Source organism: Lynx canadensis, chromosome B3 (genome assembly GCF_007474595.2).
Source record: "Lynx canadensis isolate LIC74 chromosome B3, mLynCan4.pri.v2, whole genome shotgun sequence".
Lineage (NCBI taxonomy): Eukaryota > Metazoa > Chordata > Mammalia > Carnivora > Felidae > Lynx > Lynx canadensis.
The window spans coordinates 25643155-25652404 of record NC_044308.2 but is presented as its reverse complement, the minus strand read 5'-3'; the positions used below and the strand labels follow the sequence as shown (position 1 = coordinate 25652404).

At 34.4% G+C, this 9250-nt stretch overlaps 1 non-coding gene across 1 annotated transcript; it reads left to right on the top strand.

Moving 5' to 3' along the window:
- The first annotated feature begins 279 nt into the window (after window positions 1-279).
- LOC115517366 lies at window positions 280-387 on the top strand. The gene has a single exon (XR_003969825.1). It is a non-coding gene; the product is annotated as a U6 spliceosomal RNA (small nuclear RNA).
- Window positions 388-9250: the final 8863 nt, after the last annotated feature.

Below are 9250 nucleotides of genomic sequence, written 5' to 3'. Positions count from 1 at the left end.
AAATGCTTTGGAAATATTAAGCTAGAGTTTTTGTCTCTAGTTTTGATTTTCCCAGAAGGAAACTATGAGAAGAGGATTGGGTGAAGTAGTTCATTTGGAAGGTGGAGAAAACACAGGGGGGGATGATTGGAAGTGAGGCAAGGAAAGAAAGACAGACAAATGAGCGCATTATCAAGAAAGTTCTCTTTCTAGGTAACTAGGGCATAGTCCCCCTGGGGAACTCAAGACACTAAAGCAAAGATTCTGTCCAGAATGATTCCATCTAAAGGATGTTGGAGCATGCTCATGTTGGCAGCACATACCCTGAAAATTGAATCAATAAAGAGAAGATTAGCATGGTCCTGACACAAGGATGACACAAATTTCATAAAAGAGTGTTTGAATTAGGTCTTTTTAAAATCCCCATTATTGATTGAGGATTGCTCCAGGAGAACTTTTATTCTAAGGCACTTTACCATTTCCGAAAGTAGAGAAGCAGAGCTCTAGCCACTGGAAAATGTCCTTGGCAGTAATAAAGAGATGGTGAAAGTGAGGCGGGCAGATGCCAAACATGGTGGGGGGGGGGCACTCATAGTATGATATTTTTCATCACATTTTTGACATTTCACGTTTTGTATTTCCTTTTGTCACTTTTTTTCCAGTAGGTTTTATTATTTGTTGGCATATTATTCAGTTAATATTACCATTTCCTAAGTCCTGGCTTTGATTTGAACTCTTTTTGTTCTATTAGAACCTTGTGTGAAAGCAGCAATCGTCAAGCGTAGCTCAACTTCATGGCTCAAGGCACACTCTTAAAAAAATAAAAGTATCTTAAAAGTATAAAAAATAACTGTGTATCCATTTCTATGTTCCTCAGGATTAACTATGATTCCAGAAGTCTTCTAATCTTTGTGTCTGTGTGAGTCAGAGTTCTACATCACTGTGTTTTCCTTTTGCAGTAGTCTTTAAGGTCTGCCTATGCCATACCCTTTCTTCCCCACATCTTTCCAATCTCTGAACCATCTTTTTCCTGTGATCCTGATCCTTTTATGTTTTGTTACCACAAATTATTCTTTGGGGTAGACTTTTGTCCTTTGGAAAGGAAATGATTAATCTTTCTGGAATCTTAAGTGATTTGGTCTGCTTCAGTACTGCTTCCCATTTAATATTTCCCCATAAATTTCATGCTTATTTGCAATGAAAAGCCTGTGAGAACATTTCTGAATAATACTAGTTTATCCCAGATTTACTCATCAGGTTATTGCTTAGTTTACAGTTTTCTGATGGTGGGGTGGTGGTGGTTTTTGTGATTTTGGGTTCTTGGGGGTCATTCTATACTTTAAATTTCTGTGCCATTGCTGAGCAATGACTGGTCTCAAAAGAGCCTTTGGCTCTTTTGTGTTGGGTCATGTCTTCCTTTATTCTGGGTTTCATAAAGATTCCTTGTCACTTAGTTTGATTGAAAATGTTGCATATGTTTTACACTCCTACCTCTCACCTTTGCTATCCAAACTGCTCTGTTTGGTTTTCATTAATGTAGTTGGGAATATCAAAAGCACAGACAGAAAGCCTATAATGTTACCATACTCTTGTTGCCAGCATTTCTCTATTTCTTCTATGGTCTGTTTTGGTAAGGTTATTATTTTTTCTAGTAAGTGTAAATTAAATAAATAAAATTATATCTCAATTTTCACAGAATTAAAAAAATTATAATATCCTTTTATTATTTTTTTTAAATTTCTGCAGTACTTGTAGTAATGCCTCATGTTTTATTTCTAAATATTATGTGTAGTGTCTTTTTATTCCTATTGAAATCTCACCAGAGATGTCATTATTTTTTGTTTTTCTTTTTTTAAATTATTTAATGTTTATTCTTATTTTTGAGAAAGAGAGAGAGAGAGAGGCAGAGCATAAGGAGGACAGGAGCAGAGACAGAGAGGGAAACACAGAATCAGAAGCAGGCTCCAGGCTCTAAGCTGTCAGCACAGAGCCCACTGGGGTGCTCAAACTCATGAACCATGAGATCATGACCTATTTTGTTTGTTTGTTTGTTTGTTTGTTTGTTTTGCCTTTTCATTTATTTTTAAATTTTTTTACTGAGGTCTTCTTAGTTTAATCCAATATTTGCTACTTAAAAGAAAGAGAACATGTTTTCAGTAATATGTCAGTGACTTGTATATTTACTAAATTTTCTAGAATATTAAAATCAGGGTTTTATTTTATGTTTTTTTTTAATTTAAACTCAAGATAATTAACATACAATGTAGTCTTGGCTTCAGGAGTAAAACCCAGTGTTTCATCTCTTATGTATGACACCCAGTGCTCATCCCAGAAAGTCCCCTCTTTAATACCCATCACCCATTGCTTGTACATAGTAACTAATAATTGCCTTTATTATATGTTTGTTTTCTACTTCTTTGATCTCTTCTATAATAATTCATTATTCTTGCCTTCTACTTTTTTTTAATTTGATTTTCTTTCTCCACCGTCATGTAATGTACATTTAGCTAGTAAATTTTTAGTCTTTTTTCTTTTAAAATGTAAGTATTTATGGCTATAAATTTTATCCTACTAATTTTTAGCTGTAACTCACAAGTTTGATATTTGGATTTTTTTATTTCACTTCAAATTTTTTAAAATCCTATTATTTCTTCTGTGACCTATGAGCTAATTTCCAAGAAAATAGTAATTTTGTATTTATCTTTTGTCACTGATTTCTAAATTAATTGCATTTTATTTAAGAAACATGTTTTGTATTTCAGTCTTTCAAAATTTATTGAGATAGGCTTTAAGATAATAATACGTTTGTAAATATTTTACATGGTCATGCAAAGAATATGTATTCTGCATTTATTGGGTGAAATATCCAATTAATGTCCATAGGATCAATTTTGTTAATAGTACTGCTCAAATTTTCTACAACCTCATTGGTATTTTGTCTGTTTGCTTGTTTGTTTGTTTTTACAAATAAGCATTTCCAAGAGTCTTTTTTAATGATTGGACAATTTTTCATTCTCTAGTATCCATTTGATCCCAAGTAATAATCTTGCCTTAAAGTTTATTAAGCCTATTTTGTTAAAGTATAGCTATATAATTTTCCTGTTGGGGTACCATTTCAGAGATATCTTTCTTCATTCTTTTTTTTTTTTTCCAACGTTTTTATTTATTTTTGGGACAGAGAGAGACAGAGCATGAACGGGGGAGGGGCAGAGAGAGAGGGAGACACAGAATCGGAAACAGGCTCCAGGCTCCGAGCCATCAGCCCAGAGCCTGATGCGGGGCTCGAACTCACGGACTGAGAGATCGTGACCTGGCTGAAGTCGGACGCTTAACTGACTGCGCCACCCAGGCGCCCCTCTTTCTTCATTCTTTATTTTTAATCTTTCTACTACAACACATCATACTTTAAATTGCTTTTTTTAAGTAAGAATATTCAATATTGTAAAAATAAATCTAGTAAATCTGAGAATCACTATCTTTTAAGTGGATTATTTATTCTAACCATATTTAATGAAATTGTTAATATTTAAATGTCAACCATATGAAATTGCCCTTTTTATGTAGACACATTAAAGATAGCCCCATTAGTATTATTTTGGATGTTTTCTCAAAGCAAAAAGGCAAGAAAAGAAATAAAAGACAAAAATATTCTTTTCAAGTATTGTAATGTATACATAGAAACTTGAGCAAGCTGAAGCAAATATTATAAATTATTTTTAATAGTTTACCAAGATGGTTAGCTACTTACTAAATATATGTTCTAATAGAAGCTATTTAAATCATCAAGAAAAATGTAAGCATATGAAGAGAATAATCTTCACATTAGACAAGCAATTAACAAAATACCTTTGGTAAGTGTAAGTACTCTGTAGGATCTTAATGAAGATAATCACAAAATGTCATTGAATGAGAAAACTTGAATAAAAAAAGAGAGAATACATACATCTGGATAGAAAAACATGAAACTATGTCAATTTTCATAGTTCTTATTTACTATTTACTATGTCTAAATAGAAGAGGAAGCACTAATAGTGTTAAAGTACTTTATAACACTTCTGCTTTCATCTGTAATATTTGACATACTCTGCAATAAGTTGTAGCACATATTAGACAGCACTGTAATGAAAAAAAGAGGAGGAAGTTCTACTTATAATTTTGTGCACTTGCCAGCCCTTACTGAAGCATTAGCATTGGATCTTTCATATATGTGTGTTTTAATACTTTGCTATGATTTTTGATATTTATTTTAACAAAACATAAGAAGAAAGGTGAAGTAGAAAATGCTCACAGGCACAAAGAAAAAATGTTCTTTTTGGAGAATAAATTAAAGTTGCAAAATTCACCTGCTGTTGGTTTTAATTAACTTACATGCAGCAGATAGAAATATATTATTTAAGGGGCACTTGGGTGGCTGAGTAGGTTAAGTGACTGGATTCTTACTTTTGGCTCAGGTTATGATGTTGGAGTTTCTTATGTTTAAGTCCAACATCCGGTTCTGTGCTGGCAGTGTGGAACCTGTTTGGGATTCTCTCTATCCCTCTCTCTTTCTCTGCTCGGAGAATCACTGTGGTTTCCTGCTTCAACAGTGCTTGGACTGAACCAGTGCTGAACCCCGCCCACAAGGGCGTGAGGGGAGGGTGCCTTCAGAGCCAGCACTTCAGCATCTCTTCACAGTCCCCTCTGTCTGGTGCCATGGCGCTCCCGGACCCCACAGCCTCTCTTTTAGCCATAGGACCCAGGGGTCCTTGCAGGTGCACCAGAGCTACCACCAGGCCTGGAGACTGCTTCAATGGCCAGAATAACCTGGAGCTCAATGCTTCCTATCTCTTACTACTTTGACATTGATGATGGGGCTTTGAAGAACTTTGCCAAATATTTTCTTCACCAATCTCATGAGGAGAGGGAACATGCTGAGAAGCTGATGAAGCTGCAGAACCAACCAGGTGGCAGAATCTTCCTTTAGGACATCATGAAACCAGACGGTGATGATTGGGAGAACAGGCTGAATGCAATAGAGTGTATGTTACACTTGGAAAAGAGTGTGAATCTTTCACTACTGGAGGTGCACAAACTGGCCACTGATAAAAGTGACCTCCATTTATGTGGCTTCATTGAGACTCATTACCTGAATGAGCAGGTGAAATCCATCAAAGAATTGGGTGACCAGGTAACCAACCTGCACAAGAGGGGCTCCTGAATCTGGCATGACAGACTAACTCTTTGACAAGAACACTTTGGGAAACAGTGATAATGAGAACTAAGCCTTAGGCTGTCTTCCCATATCCACAAGGGTGACTTCCCTGGTCACCAAAGAAATACATGCATGTTTGGGTTACCTTTTCCTTTTCTATAAGTTGTACCAAAACATCTACTTAACTTCTTTCATTTGTACCATTCCTTCAAATAAAGTAATTTGGTACCCAAACAAACAAACACACTGCTCGTGTTTTCTCTGTCTCCCTCAAAATAAATAAATAAATAAACTAAACAAATAGATTATTTAATCTTAGTTTTAGCTCTTATAGATTACTAGTCTTAACACATTTTTCTATTATCTTTCTTATATGTCACCCCATAATCAATCTCTCCTCCATGTAAAATCTGATGTGATATTTTAAGGCTCAACAAAAAGAAATCACACCATTCCCTATGTTATTTTTATCATTCTCTATGACTTCCTATTTCAGTTAGAATAAATTAAAATAAAACTGCAACCACCAAAGAGCTTACATGATTTAGCCACACTCTCTCTCCTCCCTCAACATCTATCCTTCTCCGTATCAACCACCATTGTCCCGTGAGAGATACAGCGGTAGTTAATGAAGCACAGAAGAGATGTCTGGGCCTTCCCATGAAGTAACAGTGGAATCTGCTAGAGCCATCTTGTGGTCCTGAGGAGAACTGGCCTGGGGATTGCTTTAACACAGTTGGCAGATGGAAAGATGCAAGAACTGTCAACAAGCCAATCCTACAGTAATCTTTACTCCAGTGTTCTTGTTATGTAAAATAGTAACCCTTTACTGTATGAGCCAAAAAAGCTTACCCCAAAACACTTAGGCATCAAAAAACATTCATCAAAGGGAAAAAATTTGATAAAATAAAATAGATACAGATTTTTTTGAGTAATAAAACAGAAAAAGCAGCTATCTAGACTGGGTACTGAGAGGGTACAGTGGAAAGGAGCCAAATGTCTGGTAGATACAGAAGATATTCCAGAATTACAGGAAGCAGATATAACAAAGACAAGAATGAGAACTGGGACAGAAATTGGAAGACTTGTTGAATTATGTATATGAGAAAGTCAGCCCTACCCTTTTTTCTCCCATGCCCCATGTACAGTTACCTATTGCTAGACATTTTCATAGAAGCATAAACTAGGGGGACCTTTTGCTGAGGAAAATGAACAAATAGGCACAAATAGACATATAATCAATTTTTGTTGAAAGAATGAGCATTTCCTAAAGTTGATTATATTCTACACCATAAACTGATGGAAACAGAACTCAAAAAATTCAGGAAAAAATATATCAGATTTGAAAAAGAAAGACCACATTCACATATATAAAGCACTGCATGTAACAGTTCCAAAATATACATTATTTTTACGTATACATAGAACATTTACTAAAATTGACCATATAATAAGAGATAAGGACAGAATTAATATATTTAGAATTGAAACCACATTTCTTGTATTTTTTTTACTTCAGTGAAATTAAATTTAGATATCAGCAATCCTCCTCCTCTGTGCTCACAAATGACTAGAAAATATTTACCCATTTGGGAATTAAGACAGTGCTTTTAAATAATGCATGAGGGGAATAAAAAATAATAATGGAATTTTTAAAAATATCATGAACTAAATGATATATAAATAAAGGGTATCAAATTTCAATACGTAACTGAAGCTATGTTGACAGAGAAATAGATCATTTGAAATACATATAAAAATAAACAAGAAAAGTTAAAGGTCGATAATATAATCAGGAACTTTTGGTTCCAGTCAAGAAAGAGTTTTAGAGACTGGATCTAACTAACCTGTTACCTGAAACAAATGAAAATCAGACAGAAAAGTATAAAACAATGACTTTTAAGACATTGAAACTGGATAATGAAGGAATTTCTCAGAGACAGAAAACATACCAGGTAAGCCTATAATTGTCCTAGTTGTCAATGCCTTGGCAAAGTTAAGTATCCAGGTAGAACATGGAAGATTTTGAGTTGAGTAGATGGAACCCAATATCTGGAGAGACCAAGGAGAAGAAACTAGCACTACAGGGTCTATAAATATTAAAGGATAGTAACATATTGAACAACTTCATGCCAATAAATGTGGCATGTTAAATTCCTTAGAAGACATACACTAACAAGGCTAAACCAGGATGAAACAGATAATATGGATAGCCTTATCTCTATTAAAGAAAAGGAGTTAGTAGTTAAAAAATCTTCCCCTTCAACAAACAAACAGATAAACAAACAAAAACACTCTAGGTTCAGATAGCTTCACTCATGAATTTAATCAATAACTTTAAAAAGAAATGATACAAATTATAAACAAAATCTTTCAAAAATTGAGGTGGAGTGAATGTTTGTCAAATCAATAAGGTCAGCTTTACTATAAAAACCAGAAAAAGACATTACAACATAAGAAAATTATAAACCAAAATTCCTCATTTATATAGATGCAAATGTCCTAAACTAAATTTTAGATTATATTTAGCAACATATAAAGAGCACAATACATCATTACCAAGTAGAGTTTATCCCAGAAATGCAAGGTTGATTTAATATTCTAAATAAGAGATCAGCTAATTATTTCTGTAAATGGCCAACTAATAAATATTTTAGATTACAGTATATAGTCTTTGTCACAACTATTCAACTCTTCTACTATAGCATAAACATAGCTATCAAACAATATATAAATGGATGGCATGGCTATGTCCCCAAGAAAACTTTATTCACAAAAACAGCTGGACCTTGGGCTATACTTTGCTGACCACTATTCTAAATCATTCAATTTAAATCATCATTTTAACAAATGAAAAGAGACACCCAATATGATCAACTTAATAGATGGAGAAAAAGCATTTGAACAAAAGCAACATCCACTTCTGCTAAAAATTTCCGCAAAACAAAATAATCTAAGGGAATTTCCCTCTTTTGAAAAAGCGCATCTACCAAAAAACCACCAAGCTCACATCATGCTTAATTGTGAGAGACTGAATGAATGTTTGCCACCTAAAATTAGTATAAATTCAAGTCTATTCACTGTTACCACTTCTGTTGAACATTATACTGAAGGTTCTAGTCACTTACAATAAGGCTAAAAAGCGAAGTACAAGGCATCAAAATTTGAAATTAAGAAGTAAAATTATCATTACAGACACAGGAGTATTTATCTGGAATAATGTGATCCTGAAAAAGTTTCTAGACATATTAAGAGAATTTAATGAGGGTGAAGGATGCATGAACAATATGAAAAAATAAATAAATTTTGTTTCTATATAACAATAATGACTGATTAAAATTGAGATTAATAAAATAAAACTTGGGGGTGCCTGGGTGGCTCAGTTGGTTGAGCATCTGACTTCCATTCAGGACATGATCTTACATTAATGGGTTTGAGCCCCACATAGAGCTCTGCGGGCTCAGAGCTGCTCAGAGCAGCTCAGAGCCTGGAGCCTGCTTTGGATTGATTCTGTATCTCCCTCTCTCTCTCTCTACCCCTCCTCTGTTCACTCTCTGTCCTTCTCTATCTCTTAAAAGATAAAATAAAATGTTTTAAACATTTTAAGTAAAATAAAATAAAACTTTGAGTGCCTGGGTGGCTCAGTTTGTTAAGCATCAGAATCTTGATTTTGGCTCAGGTCATGATCTCATGGTCCATGAGTTGGAGCCCCATGTCAGGCTCTGCATTGAGCCTTCTTGCGATTCTTTCTCTCTGCCCCTCCCCAGCTTGCATGCACACACACTCTCTCTCAAAATGAATAAATAAACCTTAAATTTATTAAATTAAATTAAATTAAATTAAATTAAATTAAATTAAATGTTTAAATAATATAAAAAACTATGAAATACTTAAGGCTAAATATGACAATATAAAACAATATACACTGAAAACTACAAATATTGTTGATAGAAATTTAGAGGGGAGGAGAGGAGACAAGATGGCAGGGTAGGAGGACGCTGGGCTCAGGGAGTCCTGCTGATCACTTAGATTCCACCCACACCTGCCTAAATAACCCAGAAAACCACCAGAAGACTAGCA